The sequence below is a fragment of the Giraffa tippelskirchi genome, chromosome 8 (assembly GCF_054371585.1).
Source record: "Giraffa tippelskirchi isolate mGirTip1 chromosome 8, T2T-mGirTip1v1.2.pri, whole genome shotgun sequence".
NCBI lineage: Eukaryota > Metazoa > Chordata > Mammalia > Artiodactyla > Giraffidae > Giraffa > Giraffa tippelskirchi.
This window is the reverse complement of record NC_137282.1, coordinates 48074594-48091377: the sequence shown is the minus strand read 5'-3', so window position 1 is coordinate 48091377 and position 16784 is coordinate 48074594. Positions and strand designations below refer to the sequence as shown.

Sequence of the window (16784 nt, the reverse complement as noted above, 5' to 3'; positions counted from 1 at the left end):
GGGAAGATCCCTTGGAGGAGGGCATGGGCAACCCATTCTAACATTCTTGCCTGGAGAATCCCATGGACAGAGGAGCCTGGCAGGCTATGGTCCATAGGGTCGCACAGAGTTGGACATGACTGAAACAACGATTTAGCACACATGAACCAAAAGCTAGGAGACAGGCATGGAACAGATTCTGCCTCCAGAAGGAACCAACCCTGCTGACCTCCTGATTTTGGGCTTTTGCCTTCCTGAACCATGAAAGAATAAATCTCTGTCATTTTAATTAAAAAATACAAGAAAAAAACCCCCACAAAAGACACTGGGCTGTGCCATGCTTCCTGTGATAATGACTAAACCTTAAAAACAAGCCAGTTCCTATTAATTTTATGTTTTATTTCTAAACAGTTATAGAATGGAAAGATGTCACATGTCTTTAATATTTTGATATCTTGGTATTTAATAGTGAAAGAAATTATTCTTAATTATTTTAAATTAGTTTTTCAGAAGCCAGTCTATTACTAAGGGTTTAGCTGCAGTTAGCTATATGATTCTACTATTTATGAATATACCTGAAGTGAGGTGAAGTGTTAGTTGATCAGTCACGTCTGACTCTTTTCAACCCCATGGAATAAAGCCTGCCTCTGTCCATGGGATTTCCCAGGCAAGCTTACTGGAGAGGATTGCCATTCCCTTTTCCAGGGGATCTTCCTGGCCCAGGGATCAAACCTGGGTCTCCTGCACTGTAGGCAGATTCTTTATCATCTGCGCCACCAAAGAAGTTTCATGAATATACCTAATATTTTTCTTTAGCCTCTAGTAAGAATTTTCTATTTGTTCACTTGTTTTGTATTTGAGAACAGATACATTTCCAAGATCTTTTGGGGTCTTTTAAATTTTTGTTAATCAATGTAAAGGAAATAGACAATAATTAGAATAAAAGCTAACTTTCCCATTTGCAATAACTTGCTGATGTTTTCTGACCTATTGCATTTTGTGACTACATGATGAGCAGCATATTGTGAAAGATGATAGGTTGAAATGGAGAGTCTGGGGGCTTTAGTTTCAGATATTAACCTGGTGTGTATGACTGGATAGAGCCTCTTAACTTCTCTGGCCCTCAGTTTTCCACTCTATAAAATTTACGACTAAGGCTCTTTTGACTCCAAAGAGTGATGCAATTTAGTAAATATCTAAAAAGTCACATCTAACCCTTTGTGTCAGGAGGGAACCAAACATGTCTTTGTTGGGAAATTTCATGACACCCACCATGTTTACACCTGGCAAGTAATTCTGGCACAGTTATCACCCACATCCAAACCTTTCTTTCCAGAATGGTAACACTGTGATTTGCTTTAGTCAGGGTTGTTATTCTTACTGGGGGAGCTATGACTGGGATAAAAAAGGTAATTAAGCCTACCAAGAAAGGCTGATTTTGTTGGCTGGCTATAAGCTTAGGATTTAGGAACAATAGATGGGACAATGATGAGGTGTTTGGGAGCTGTTTTGCTTTAATCTGGGTATCATTCATAGGTTGAGCACAAAGCTATTTTCACTGATAGTTAAACATTTGGCAATTGTTGATCAGTAACAATGAACTAGATGTCCTATTGAAACACCATGGCTCAGTAGGCAGAACATTGATTGAATTACAGTGTAAAAATATTTGTATCTAAATGTGTCTATTTTGCTATTGATTGGCCTTGTGAATTTGTTTTTATCCTTCAGTATCTTGGTATATGTGTGTATGTGTATCTGTATTGGTTTGCTCAAGGATGTAGATGCAGGAGATAGGATATCTTTGAAAAGATGAGTTTGAAATATAATAACTTATAATATGTAGAGGATTAACCTAAAGAGGTGGTCAAAATTTTTTTAAAAATTCAGCAAACAAAAACGATAAGGAATATGAGAAAGCTGAAACATAGTATACATATATGCAAAGACAGTTGGGAAAGAGTATTTGAGATGTTTGAGAGCCCTATCTTAAGAAAAACCACATAACAAAAGATAATGTGAAAATGTAACAAAGGATAGTTAACTCATAGATTTGCTAGTATATTACATATTGCTTTAGTTTTACAATCTTTGCATAGTTTTAGTTACACAAGTTCAGTTCTCTGGTTAATCCATATTGCCAGTTTCTAAGCTAAATTCAAGGCCATATTCTTTGAATATGTTTTCCAACATATCAGAACTTTGCACAGTCCACTTCTATTTTTCTAACTCCATTTAGGATAAGTGCATGTACTCTGGTAGGAATCTGTCTTCATTGTGTGTGTGTGTGTGTGAGAGAGAGAGAGAGAGGATAATTTGATCATTAATTATTACACAACTATTTTCATGTACCTTCATTTAAGAACAAATATACAGGTTAAATGTAAATTAGCTGATACTGGGAGTAAGATGGCTAGACAGTGATAATTCCTGAATCCTTTTAATCAGGGATATTTAAGAGTATTACGAGGAGTAATCCCGTTTATAGTTTTTCATGAAATAGGAGAATCTGTTTTAGCAATAAGCTAAACTAATATTCTCTTTTCTTGCTTACTTGCCATAAGGGCTCAAGTTGAAACCCTCTGTTCTAGAATGCTTTCCTCTGATTGTCATCAATACACCTAGTTCCAGTTTTATTTATTTCCTGTCACCACCTCTATTTGGGAGATGTTACGGTTCATTGCCTCTCATTCTGCTCTCAGTGCCTGAGTATTCTGCCCTGGATCTCGGCCATGCTGAAGTATAGAAGCATTTAACATAGTTTTTTTTACCAGGAAGAGTAAGTTCTTAAGCTTTCATTAAAATACACCCTTTCCTTGGGTAAAAACTTTAATGGGATAATGTTTTCATGCAGGGCTGGTGTCAGGCTCATTTGACCTGTGCAATTTCACCAGGCCCCATGATTAGAAGGACTCTGTCCTTGGTTTCATTCTACTCTGTATTACAGATTTAATAATTTTTGAATAAGAAGCCCCATATTTTAATCTTTTAACTACTTTCTGAAAATTATACACAGTAATATCAGTCTTGTATCAAAATGGCATTAATCTGAGATGCATAAGGTCATAGGATCGCTTTAATTATATCCATTCCACTAGAGGTGAGAACTCAAAGCTTTGCTCATTGTGTGGATCATTAACAGTTTACATAAATGTTGTGTTTCATCTAAAGATTTTAAGCATTCACTCCTCTTCCCTACAATGGGACACAAATTGCAAATAGTAAGGACCTTCTCATACCAGTAAAATAAATGTTAAAAACTCTGATACCAATGCTTTTACTTCATGATAATAAAATCTGAAAGAAATCTTATGGAAGTCAACGATTTTGTCAATAGCTATACTAACTTACTTCAATTTTAATACTATGTCAGTTAGTGGACTGGCTTTAATAGAAATCTCTTAGGAAAAAGAAAAACATGCATCATATTTTAGTTTTAAAGGACTGCTGGAAGAAATCATAATATAATGAATATACTCTAATACTGTGGTATTAGAGTTATTTGAAGAAATAGAACCAAAGGATACATATACATATATTGAAAATTTACTATAGGAAGTAGCTCACACGATTATAAAGGCTTAGAATTTCCTGAAATGCTATCTGCAAGTTGGAGAACCAAGAAAGTGTGTTGTATAATAAAACTAAGTCAAAAAGCTGAAAATAGGGAAAGCAAAGGTGTAACCAAGAATCTGAGGTCAAAAGATTAAAAACCTGGTAAGACACCACTGATGTAAATACTGAAGTCCATAGACCTAACACAATCTATCTGTGATGTTTGAAGGAAAGAGAACATGGAAGTTCTAGCTTAAGAGAAGAGAGTAATTTAGTCATCCCATGAACAGACTGAAAGATGCTCACCAAAGTAATGAAGGCTGATCTACTGTCTTCAGTCTATAGACAAAAATATTTTCCAAAAACAAAACTACAAACTCAGAAATACTATATACCACCTGACCGACAATTCCCTAATTGAGTCAAGTTGACAAAATAAAAAGTTAATAAGCACAGTGCTTAAAACATCAATAACTTAGAAAATTTAGATGAAAAGAGGTCTAGATCAAAGTATCACAGAGGTTGCAGTCTCAGAATCTCCATCCATTACAGAGGGACATGACTCCAATTGCTAGGGTGTCCTTCATAGAAGAGGTAGAGGTGTCTGGGATTCATCATCTGACAGAGCCAAGGTCATGCCATGACACAGTGAGAAGTTGGTCAGGTGCATCAAAGGAAAGAGCCACAAACCCTGCTCCAACCCTGATCTGGGATGATCCAGCCTCCAGAAGTGTGAGAAAATACGCTGGCGCGGGTGAACCCATCCGTGATGTGAGGCCTTGCAGAAGAACGGCCAGTACATCGAGGAAGTTGACTCTAGAAAGAGGGTGGTTATATTATCCTAAGGGGCAAGTGTTCTTGTCCTGATTTTTAAGTTCTTGACTTTGGTCCAAAAGAGGCGACAGTGGGGGGCGCACAGGACAACCTGCTCACAGAGGAATCTGCATTTGAAACTGCTGGAAGTAAGCAGCCACAATGCCCGACATGGTATTGGGAAGAAAGATCAATGAATCGTGCTTGGTACCTCCAAACACAGGATAAGGAAGTCAGTCATCAGATCAAGATCAGAACAGCAAGCAGAATTTCAGAGGCATGATTACAAAGGGAAAGGAACCGTCGGGGAAATGGTCAGAGATCTCAGCCATTTTTGCTCCAACGGGCCGGCAGGCCTACCTCATGCCCCAGGTCACACCAAGTTAACAGACCAGTCTATTAACGCTCAGACTTTCTTTCACCCTGATCCCCATACCTCCATAAGCAGGACTAATAGCGTCTGCACTCGAAGGAAGTGAGTCATCAGGACAAGTCAGAAGGGGCGGGTTGAACTCCAAAGGCATACTTACCTCGGGAAAGGAACCCATGGGGAAATGGCCACAGATCTCAGCTGAACCAGGATAGGGACATTGGGGAGAAACTTAAGCCCTGGCGACCCTGAAAACCTCTACCGAGGCCAGGGATTTGGACAGAAGGTTGGACCAGGTGGAGAGCCAGTGGAGGTCAGAGACAGCCCATTCCTCCCCGGTCTTGTTCTACTGGGGCTGCGTGCCTCGACTCAGGAGGTGTTGTGAAAACTCCAGGGAATAGAGCTCAGGGATGGCGATTCCTCATGGAAGTGATGGACCCTGGGGAAGAGGATGTGTAGAGGTGGCTTCTTCCCAAAGTGAACGTCTGTACCCCACCCATCCCTACCACGGCCACCCTACTTCTGGGTTGGATGTCTTGATCAGGATGGTAGGGAAAGCTTCGCTTGGGCAGGGAGTGGATTTGTGTGGCTGGCGTGGGGGAATAGGAGGGAGTTCTCTCCCTCCTTAGGAGGGTGTTGGGAGGGGAAGCGGGTGGAAGGCGGGGAATCTGATTGCTTTTGCCCCTAGGCAAATAGAAGAGCATTTCCAAAGCAAGGTGGAAGACTCCCCCATAGGCCTGCCGACCTATCTTCATGTCTGTGTCATTGGGGAGAGGATGGTCAGGGGCCACCCTCGAATGGCAGGAAAATCTCCCAGAGCAGTGAACTCTCTGGGCTTTCTGGATTCGCCATCACCCCACAAGCCAGCCAGTCTGCTCTGAGGAGTAGTGGAGAGAGGACTTGGGCTCTTGGGCTGGCTGCTGGAAGGCTTTCAAGAGGCAGCTTTGAGAGACAGGTCTTCTGAGGACATGTCTACATTTCCATTGTGGCCCAAGATGAAGGGTTCAGAAACTCTGAGGCAGGAGGAATCCTGGGAGACTGCCGGCAGCCTACCCCCGTCTGCGGCCCAGGGAAGCACACCCTGGCCCTGCCTTTGCCTGGGGCAGTGGGAGGAGCCCAGCCCCCTGCTGTGCGGGGGCTACTGAGGAATCATCTGACTTCCGGGTGGGCGGGGCTTAAGTCCGAGGCTTATATAAAGGGGCTGCGCCCAGGCCTGTTTCGGGCAGATCCTGGCTCTGAGTGGATTGTGAGTGACGGTGTTTCTCAGCCTCTGACTCTGCAGCAGGAGGGCCCAGGGCCCAGCTTTCTGAGCTAGCGTCTTTGACCCAGCGCCGGGATGGACAAGGCCAGGGCGTGGCTCTGGGACCAAGGTCCGGACCTGGGTGTGTCGCGGGAGGCACCAGGCGTGCCCCTGGGCCCGGAACCCAGCGACCCAGGCCGAATCCTGCCGCGGGACCCAGCCCAGGAAGCCAGGAAAGCCTCTGATGAGGAAGGCGGTGAGCCCACGCGTCAGGACTGCCCGCAGCCAAGGGCAGGTGAAGAGGAGGACTCCTCCTCATATCCCCCTGCAGCCAAGAGACGGACAGTGGACACCAAGGGCAAGAGAGCCAGGCAACGGGAAGTGGACGAAGAGGAGGCCCAGAAGATGAGAACCCTCGTGGCTGCTATGAGCGAAGAGCAGCTGAACCGTTACCAAGTGTTTCGCTGCTCAGCCTTCCCCAAAGCCACCATCAAACGTCTGATCCAGGCCGTGGCCGGCACGCCGGTGTCCCAGAACGTGGTCATCGCCATGTCTGGAATAGCCAAGGTCTTCGTCGGGGAGGTGGTGGAAGAGGCCCTAGACGTGTGTGAGAAGTGGGGCGAGACGCCCCCACTACAACCCAAGCATCTGAGGGCGGCTGTTCGCAGGCTACGCGAAAAGGGACAAATGCCCAGCACCAACCACAAGATCCTCTTCTTCTAGGCCTGAGTCCGGAAGGGCCTGTTCCTGAGGAACCGGGCCCTCCAGCCGACCAGCCTCTTAACCGTCAGGCTTTCTTTCATTGCGTTCGCCATACCGCACCCCTGCCCCATCCCTGAGGCAGCTCCGGAATCCCGTGGCCATTCCACCAGAGGACTTCACCAGGATGGATCAACTGCCTCAAAGGGGAGAGAGGACACCCAGCACCTCTAGCTGCTCCTTTGAAAAAACCTGTAACATGCAAAAGCCTCTCTCGCCCGGAGGCATGCTGGCGAGAGACCTGAGACCCAAAGTCGGATTCCTTGAGAGACACGACCTGCCGCAACGCACCCGTGAGAACAGACCCCTGAAATGGCGCCTGCTTGTGTATCAGAGAAGCTGAATCCATACACTGTAACCATGCCTGACTGGGAATACCAGGCCCTGGTGGTTTCACTCAGGGAATTCTAGCAAACCCATCCAGGCGACATATGAGAACCTCTGTAATATGCCGTCCAGGAGCCGGAAGCCCAGGGAATTCTTTCAAACTCACTGAAGGAGCAAAGCCTTGGTGTTCCTCCGCGGAGGCAAGGCCTTCCCAGAGGACACCAGACGATCTCACACGCAGAGAGACGCCAGTGCGCTTCAGTGCCTTTCAGCCAACCACATCTGGCTGTGGGCAAGAGAAAGCCTAGGCTTCTGGATGCGCTGTCTCCCAGGTGTCCGGGGCAGTCTCTGCCTTCAAAGGCCAGGGGATGGGATCCCCGAGCCTTCCGCGGTCCCAAAAGGAAACCTCAGAGAATCCTTCCAGGGGTAGGGGGTGAGGAGTGAGATCCCAGCCTTTGACCAAGTCCCCCACTCACCAATTCCTGATCACATTTGGGCAGGCGGGGCCAGGAGACTGGATTAGGACCCTCTTGCAAAGAATCAGAGCTGAGACCCTCGCACCAGAAAAGTGATGAAGCAGCGAAGTTCTCCCAGGTAGATCCGGGAAGAGGCAAGCCTCTGTCCTGTCCACACGATTGCTCCATTGGGCCAGTGGGGCTACCTCATGCCCCAGGTCACTCCAAGTTAAGAGACGGTGTCCAGGAGTTCAAATCTGGAAGAAAGCCTCCTGTCTTCGGCGGATGGCCGATCAGAAACTCAGGGCCACGTGGACCTTCATTCCCCTGGCGTCTTCATTCCCATGGGGGCCCTTCTACCTTGAGTTTCTCTCAAAGGTGGGTACAGTGTGTGGGCCCACAGGACATGCTGTGCACACAGGACTCCTACCTCGAATATGCCTTCCAAAGTGCTGGAAGTCAGCAGCAACCAAACACCCCTCGGAGCCTGGGGATGAGAGGTGAATGGATCGTGCTTGGCAACTCCATAAGCAGGACTACTACCATTGGCACTCGAGGGAACTGAGTTATCAGGCCAAGTCCGGAAGGGTGGGTTGAACTCCAAAGGCATACTTACACGGGAAAAGAACCAATGGGGAAATGGCCACAGATCTCAGCCGTCCCAGAATAGGGACACAGGGGATAGACTTAAGCCCTGGTGACCCTGAAAACCTTTACTGAGGTCAGGGATTCGGACAGAGGAAGTGTGGACCAGGCGGAGCAGAGAGCAGGTGGAGGTCAGAGAAAGGCCATTCCTTCCTGGCCTGGCTCTATTGAGAGATGCGTGCCTCGACTCTGGAGGCTTTGTGAAAACTCCAGGGAATAGAGCTCAGGGATGGCGATTCCTCATGGAAGAGATGAACCTTGGGGAAGAGAGTGTGTAGAGGTGGCTTCTTCCTGAAGTGAACGTCTGTACCCCACCCACCCCCAACACAGCCACCCTACTTCTGGGTTGGATGTCTTGATCAGGATGGTAGGGGAAGGTTTGTCTGGTTGGGGAGTGGATTTGTGTGGCTGGTGTGGGGGAATAAGAGGGAGAGAAGCAGGAGGGTGTTGAGAGGTGAGAGGAGGGAAGTGGGTGGAAGAGGGTGGGGGGACTGATTGCTTTTTCCGCTGGGCAAATTGAAGAGCATTTCCAGAGCAAGGTGGAAGCCTCCCCCATAGGCCTGCTGACCTATCTTCATGTCTGTGTCATCGGGGAGAGGATGGTCAGGGGCCACCCTCGAATGGCAGGAAAGTCTTCCAGAGCAGAACTCCCTGGGCTTTCTGGATTCGCTATCACCCCACAAGCCAGCCAGTCTGCTCTGAGGTGTAGTGGAGAGAGGACTTGGGCTCTTGGGCTGGCTGCTGGAAGGCTTTCAAGAGGCAGCTTTGAGAGACAGGTCTTCTGAGGACATGTCTACATTTCCATCGTGGCTCAAGATGAAGGGTTCAGGAACTCTGAGTCAGGAGAAATCCTAGGAGACTGCTGGGACTGGCCCTCCCATGGCCCAGGGCAGCACACCCCGGCCCCGCCCTTTGCCTGGGGCAGCGGGAGGAGCCCAGCCCGCCTCCCTCCCGCTGTGCAGGATTGGCTGAGAGGATTACCCGACTTCCGGGTGGGCGTGGCTTCAGGTCCCCCCAGACCCTTATATAAAGGGGCTGGGCCCAGGCATGACTCAGGCGGATGCTTCCTCTGAGGACACTGAGGCTGAGGGCATTTCTCTCCCGCTGATTTTGCCTCAGAGAGGACCCAGGGCCCGAGCTTTCTGAACTAGGGGACTTGGTACCAGAGCTGGGATGGAGAACGCCAGTGCGTCTGGGAAGCACCAGGCGTGCCCTCAGGCTCAGACCTCAGCCACCCAGGCCGTATCCTGCCACGGGACCCAGCCCAGGAAGCCAGTGAGGCCTCTGACGAGGAAGGTGGGGGGGCTCAGACGTCAGAACTGCCCGCAGCCAAGGGCAGGTGAAAAGGAGGACTCCTCCTCACGTCCCCTTGCGGCCAAGAGACGAAAAGTGGACGCTGAGAGCGAGAAAGCCAGGCAACAGAAAGTGGACCAAGAGGAGGCCCAGAAGATGAGAACCCTCTTGGCTGCTTGACGGAGCAGCTGAACTAAGTGTTTCACCGTTCAGCCTTCCCCAAGGCCACCATCCAACATCTGAACCAGGCCATGACTGGCATGCCGGTGTCCTGATCGTAATCATAGCCATGTCGGGAATGGCCAAGATCTTCATTGGGGAGTTGGTGGAAGAGGCCCTGTTCCTGTTTGAGATTGATGCAAGACGACTCCACTCCAACCCAAGCATCTGAGGGAGCCTGCATTCGCAGGCTAGGCGAAAAGGGGTATATGCCCCGCATCAAGCACAAGAAGTTTCTCTTCTTCTAGGCCTGAGTCTGGAAGGGCCTGTTTCCGAGGAACCAGGCCCCCTGGCTCACCAGCCTCTTAACCCTCAGGCTTTCATTCCACCCATGTCTCCCACTTCTCACCCATCTCTGGGGCAATTTCCATACCCTGTAACCTTCAGTTTGCCCAAAGAATGAAACAGTGTGTGTGCTCACAGGACAAACCATGAGCACACATAGGTTTGGTGCTAGAATGCTCCTAATTTTGGAATCATTTGTTACCTGATGCATCCTGGGGCATCAGGTAGTGGTATGTCCGGACCGGGTTAGGAGACAAATAGTGTGGGCCCTCGGAGGAAATGAGTAGTCTGGTCAAGGTGAGATCTGCCTGTTAAGCTCCAAAGGCAAACGTTCCAAGTTAACTAAACCAGTCTGTGGTTGCAGACTCTCCATTGCTGTCCCTGGCAAACTTGCATGTTAGTTATGTTCACAACCCAAACAATCCTCTTTCATGGTTGCCTGCATGACCGTTTCATCAGAGTTATTGCGCTCTCTTGTTTTTCTGAGTTGCTCGAAAATGACCCATGTAGAGAGTCTTGTTTTGGATGGTGAAGACACTTTGTAGCTCTAGCTTTCCCCATAGAAGTACAATATAATATAGAATGGTAGAAAGTCCTCTAATGTTAGTGCTTAGTTGGAACTGAATGGTGCTGAGAATTATGGCTTTTCACATAGTTTGCCTTGGATGGAGGAGGCAGTTGAACTGAACTGGGATTTGCTTTTTTCTCTGCAATGTTTGTGCTACCACATTAGTTCTACTTATTTGCTGAATATAATCCAAATAATAAAGAGATGTGAATGAGCATATGAGATAGGGAATAGAAAGAAGACTCAATAGGAGCAAGAAAAGACCTTTATACTGGTGTTTCAAAGACTGAGACTGGCATGAAGAGTCACTATCTTCCTCAATATAGTGGCCAAGAAGAAGCATATATTTCTTTTAGCTCTGAAAATGAAAATTGCCCAATTCCTTATGTGCAGATTTTAAAACATGAAGTTGATTATTATATTATTTTCTGATGTAATCCATACAGCTTGCATCCACTCAAACAAATGTTTTAGACCATTAATATTTATCTCTTGCCTACAAATATGTCCTTTTTTGAAGGAACATTTGTTGATTATTTGCCAAGACTAAGCACTGAGGATACACTATAAATAAGATATGGTTAAATAATGATTTACAGAGGATACTATATTCAAGTAGTATGTAAAAGATAAATTGCATATATATTGCAGCAAGCATTAAAGTAGAGGTATGGATAAAGTATTGTAGTGCAGTCATAGAAGGATGGGGTAACTGCTTCTGCTTGCTATTTGATTTTGTGGGTGAAGTCGGAAGAGTCAAAGACTGAAAGGTAGAGAAAGGGGAGGTAATAGAAAAGAATGTTTCAGCAAAGAGAAAGCATGTATAGCCATAGCATAGTGTGTGGGAGTGGAGTGATAGGAGATCCACCTCCAGAGGAAAGATGGAGGTTGATGATGATGATGGGGCATTCGGCTAAGATATAAGTGGGTAAAGAGGTGCTGGAAAAGACTCCTGAGAGCACCTTGGACAACAGGGAGGTCAAACCAGTCAATTTTAAGGGAAACCGACCCTGAATACTCATTGGAGGAACTGATGCTGAAGCTCCAGTATTTTCATCACCTGATGGAAACAACCCACTCATTGGAAAAGACCCTGATGCTGGGAAAGATTGAAGGCAGAAGGAAAAGAGGGCATCAGAGAATGAGAAGGCTGGATGGCATCACTGATGCAATGGACATTACCTGGGGAAAGCTTCGGGAGATGGTGAGGGACAGGAAGGCCTGGTGTGCTGCAGTCCATAGGGTTGCAAAGAGACATGACTGGGCAACTGAACAACAAGAGGTGATGAACTTGGATGATCCTCATTATTTCAGCCTTGCCAACCTCTCCTACCTCTATCATTGGCTACAGTTTCCCTCAAATGCAGGAATTTTTTCAGTCTCACAAGTCTTCTCACTTTGAAGCATTCATACGTATTGTATTTCTGTCTGAAAAGTGTGTTTCACCTGACTATTCTTTCTTGCCTTTGTCCACACGTAATCATGCTTGGGAATCTGCTTCCTCTCATTTCCCAAATTAAGTTAAATTCAGAAAGACCTTCCTTACACCTCTGACCTACTTAAAAGTTGTGGGCTTCCACTTGTTATCCTCATTTTAATTTTTTCTCATGATATTTGTCACAATTTAGAAGTATATAAGTGATTTATAATGCACATAATCTATCATTATTTTTGTTATCTTGGTGTTTTACTTTCCTTGTTGACTTAAAATTCCCAACTAAGTTCCTAGAATATTTTTGGTCTCCTCAATGTATTTCAGGATTCTATTAGTATTACTCTCTTCAAATTCTGGTGCCCAGAGGAGAAATCAGGTTGAAGTATGAAATTTAGGGTTATGTTTATAAAGATAAAATTTTAAATCCTGGAGAAGGGGAGGAAATCACCTAGGAAGGAAATAAAAGGGTGAAGAGAACTCATGACATAGCTTGAGGATCATGTAGGCTCTAGTGGGAGATGGGTGAGGTCCAGCTTGGATTTTAACTGGCTAACATGCCAGGATGTCTTAGGGACACCTGATTTGATTTCTTCTCTGTGATCTAGACTAGAACATCAAAAACTCTTATCTAATAATCACATCTGCTTGTCAAAAAGGTACCTCAGTATCCATAAGTCCGAAGCTCAATTCCTGGTCTTTGTCACCAAATAAATTTTTTCCTCCCTATATGTCCTTCTTACCACTCAATCACTATGCTAGTCAGAAATGTGGGTTGTTTGTGACTCCTCTTTTTCTGGCATCTCTATTCATACATTACTCACTACCAAATGCGATAGCATTTTGAAGCCTGTATAAAAAGTATCTGAAAGAGAAATTATTTAGTTTGGATAATCAGGTATGTCTTTCCTGAAGGTATGTCTTTTGACCTGAAGTTGAAAGCCTTATTTTCCTTATTTGAGTGGAAGAATGGGGAAGAAGGAAAGTGTCTCTAGAGAATTGAACAGTAGCCTTGAGTAACACGCATAGTTGAGGAGAGAAGCGGACCCCAACGTGACTACAGCAGGGGGAACAAGAGAAAGTATAATATGGGAGGAGGTGGAGAGGGATGCGGGATCATATCATGGGGAATTTAGCATTGTAAAAATTCTGATTTTAAATGCAACAGGGCACAAGTGAAGCATTCCAAGCTGAGGGATGATTAGATTCAGTTAAAAATGTGCAAGATCATGTTGGCTACTCTGTGGACTAGGATGCAGGTGGCATATAAAAAGAGCTGTGGGAAAGCTACCTGGAAACTGAATGCACCCCTGTGGTGAATGATTGTTGTTTGGATTGAGGTCCTCCCTATGGCAACAGAGACAAGTGGATAGATTCAGTTGTGAGTGGTTAAGTTGACCAGCAATTCAAAACTTTGCTTTATCTGACACATTTGCTTGGGCTTCCCACTACTTCCGTTGTCTCATTCTCCTTCTAATTGGCCAGAGTTCCTGCTATTGCACTGCACACTGACTGTCTTTGCTCCCTCTCCGTTGTATATTTTATTTTTTAAACTCTTTTTATTTTATATTGGGGTGTAGCCAATTAACAATGTTGTGATGGTTTCAGGTGAACAGTGAAGGGACTCAGCCATACACATGCATGCATCCGTTCTCCCCCAAACTCCCCTCCCATCCAGGCTGCCACAGGACATTGAGCAGAGTTCCCTGTGCTCTACAGTAGGTCCTTGTTTGTTATCCATTTGTACTCTCAATGTCTTTAACATCTTTACCTTGGTCTATACTTTGAACCTTTCTTTGGTGTAATCTCAATCTCTTTACTCAGTCTCAAGCTGCAAATATTTCTACCAACTGTTTAAATCATTATTTTCAGATATATTTTTTTCTTGGACTCTGTAACTTGATTATTCTCTTACTTTCCTACTGCATCTTCCCCTCTTCTTTCCACATTTACAAGATGCTATTCAAGACCTACATCAGAGTTCATCATTACCATCAAATTATTCTGATCTTTTTTTTTTAAGCACCAAATGACCATTTCTTCCCCTAAAATCACCAATAAAATTGAGTGAGTTATCACCTGTTCACTTTCAGTACCATATACTACCCTTTCTTGGTTATGTTCTGTATCTCAGAGCTGGTCCTTGCCAGTGTGTTTGCCAATCTGCCTTGGTAAATGGCTTCCCTCCATGTGAGGCTAATGGAAGGCAATGGAGGGAAGACTGTAAAATGAGAGAAAATAGGAAGTTAGTTATAGATCCTAATAGGCTTGTCTGAGCTGCTGACATTGGAGAAGACCTTACTGCTGCTAAAAGAGCTATTGGAGCACCATCATCTTGAATCTGGTATCTTACATTCACAGAGAAGACAAATTGGACACTAGAACCATGATCTCGAGTATGCAGCAAAGACCACTACCTGGAAAGACGACTGCGGCCAGCCCAAAGTTGACCCAATGCCTGATCAATTAGCCTAGACAGCACCATCTAATCCATAACACATTGGTACTTCAATTTCTTAATATGGACAGAAATTATTTGTCTTTTTCCACAAATATGAAAGAGATTACTATTTTTCTTAAAACTCAGTCCCTAGAATGTTATGTCTGTTGTATCAGGTTCACTTCCTGGAAATAGACTTACTGAGTACTTGATCTTTGGCTCCAGTGTCTTACTTTCTTTTTATTCCCTCTGCATTCTCTCTCACATGCTTTAGGTGATGACTTCTTTGGGGTTCTAGCTTCCTCTTGGAAGCCCATCCTTGGACCTACTGGGCATCTTTTACATAGGACTAGTTCTGTTCAGGCAAAAGGGCCACTGGGCCATGGCGATATCATCATAGCATCTCAGTGTCCTTCCAGACCTAGAGAGAGTAGTGGCCAATGTTAACCTCTGACATGGCTCACCTTTCCCTGTAACATGTAGTTTGGCCTATAAGCATTTACAATTAATAGTTGTAATTAATTTTCCTGAGTTAAATTTCTTCTGAAAAGTTTCTTGTCACCATCTGTTTCCTGACTACATTTTAACTGATTAGAGTGATATAGTAGGAAAAACTCTATTCAGCAAATAAATAACTTGAAAGAAACAATTCTAACATTTATATTTATTAACTGTATCTTGGAGCAACTAATTTCACCTCTCTGAACCTTATTGTTTTCTTTCTTAATATGAAGTTGCCTGTATTATGAGGTTAACATATAAGAATTAAATATGAAAATAGATATGAGTACTTTACAAAGTGTCAAGAAGATATAAGACTCTATACCCCTCATTTGTCATTCATGCCGTTTATCTTTTAGTGAATTTGTTTCCTATGTTTATAAACAGATTGTCAACTTCATTTTACACAAATCTTCACAAATCTTCTCTTACATTCCTTTGTATAACCTCCTGCTGATTAATACATGGTTGTTACTCGTTGTATAATAGTTTCTTGATAAATAAATATTGGTAATCTGTCTGGAGCATATAGCAATGTTTTCTAACAAATACAGTTCCTATACTTTCAAAAAAATCCCCAGAAGCCATGTTAACATGTGATCTGTACATGTGAATTTGAAAGTTTGAAGCAACATCCTAAGAAATAGGTTTTACTTCAGCCACTTCTGTAATGTGAGACAGGACACAATGAGAGAAGAAATTTTTTTTTGCCCATTATAAAGATATTTTTAGGTTACCCTTGAAAGATATTATTTTTTTCCGATTTTGAAGTTATGAAAAAATTTCTCCATCAAAAGTGATAACAGAAGGTATTAACAAAACACATTAGTCTTCCGAGAAAGTTACTCAGGAGTGTCATGCCTCCTGGGCTTCTAGCTTTGTACAGATTTCCTATTTGTTGTAATTAAAAATAGAAAAAGGCAGTATCAAAACAAACTGAAATAAAAGCAAGAGCTATTGATGGTTGAGGCAGATATACTCTAAGAATTGGACTTTGAGCAAATTCAGACAAATAAAACAGCATGCAATCAGTATATTGGTTTAATACAAGGAAGCGGTTCATTTGGTGTGAAGAAGCAAAGGATATAGAAATAAGCAACAATAGGCAGGCCTATCTCTTGGAAAGGAGAGATTCACACTGAGATGATAACTCTCTTTCTATGTGAAGACTCTGACTTTTGGCTTTTTGGCAAGAAGTCATTAACACTATGGAGAAGGCAATGGCACCCCACTCCAGTACTCTTGCCTGGAAAATCCCATGGACGGAGGAGCCTGGTAGGCTACAGTCTGTGGGGTCGCTAGGAGTCGGACACGACTGAGCAACTTCATTTTCACTTTTCACTTTCATGCATTGGAGAAGGTAATGGCAACCCACTCCAGTATTCTTGCCTTGATAATCCCAGGGACGGGGGAGCCTGGTGGGCTGCCATCGACGGGGTCGCACAGAGTCAGACACGACTGAAGCGACTTAGCAGCAGCAGCAGCATTAACACTACAATCACACCGTGATTATTCTTACTTATTAAAATTCAAAATAGCATATCTAAAACGATGTGTACACAATACACTAAATAATTTTCATTTAGTTCTCAATCATCTTACTGTGTCTATATGATTTCAGGTTAAACAGTCCATTAGGGGGTTGTTTTGACTAGGATCCTGGCATGATAGATCCAACTAAGGTTACAAGAATTGCTCTCCAAAGACGGCTTACAGAAACACTGTTAAAGTTTATATTTTTGGCCATTTCAATTGTGTGTGACTTCTTTGAATTCCAGAGCATGTATCTTAGTGCCCATATTTATGGTTTTTATTTGTCTACGTGTGAATGCATATATATCCTTAGAAACTTTCTGCAAACTCTTCCTGAATTAATGGCATTTGTGCATTTGCTGGTTGTTAA

General features: G+C 44.3%; 1 pseudogene across 1 annotated transcript; it reads left to right on the top strand.

Moving 5' to 3' along the window:
- Positions 1-5942: 5942 nt before the first annotated feature.
- On the top strand, positions 5943-15405 carry LOC145518636 (transcription initiation factor TFIID subunit 11 pseudogene; annotated as a pseudogene). Its single transcript, XR_014063053.1, has one exon. The product of XR_014063053.1 is annotated as a transcription initiation factor TFIID subunit 11 pseudogene (transcript).
- The last annotated feature ends 1379 nt before the right edge of the window (positions 15406-16784 follow it).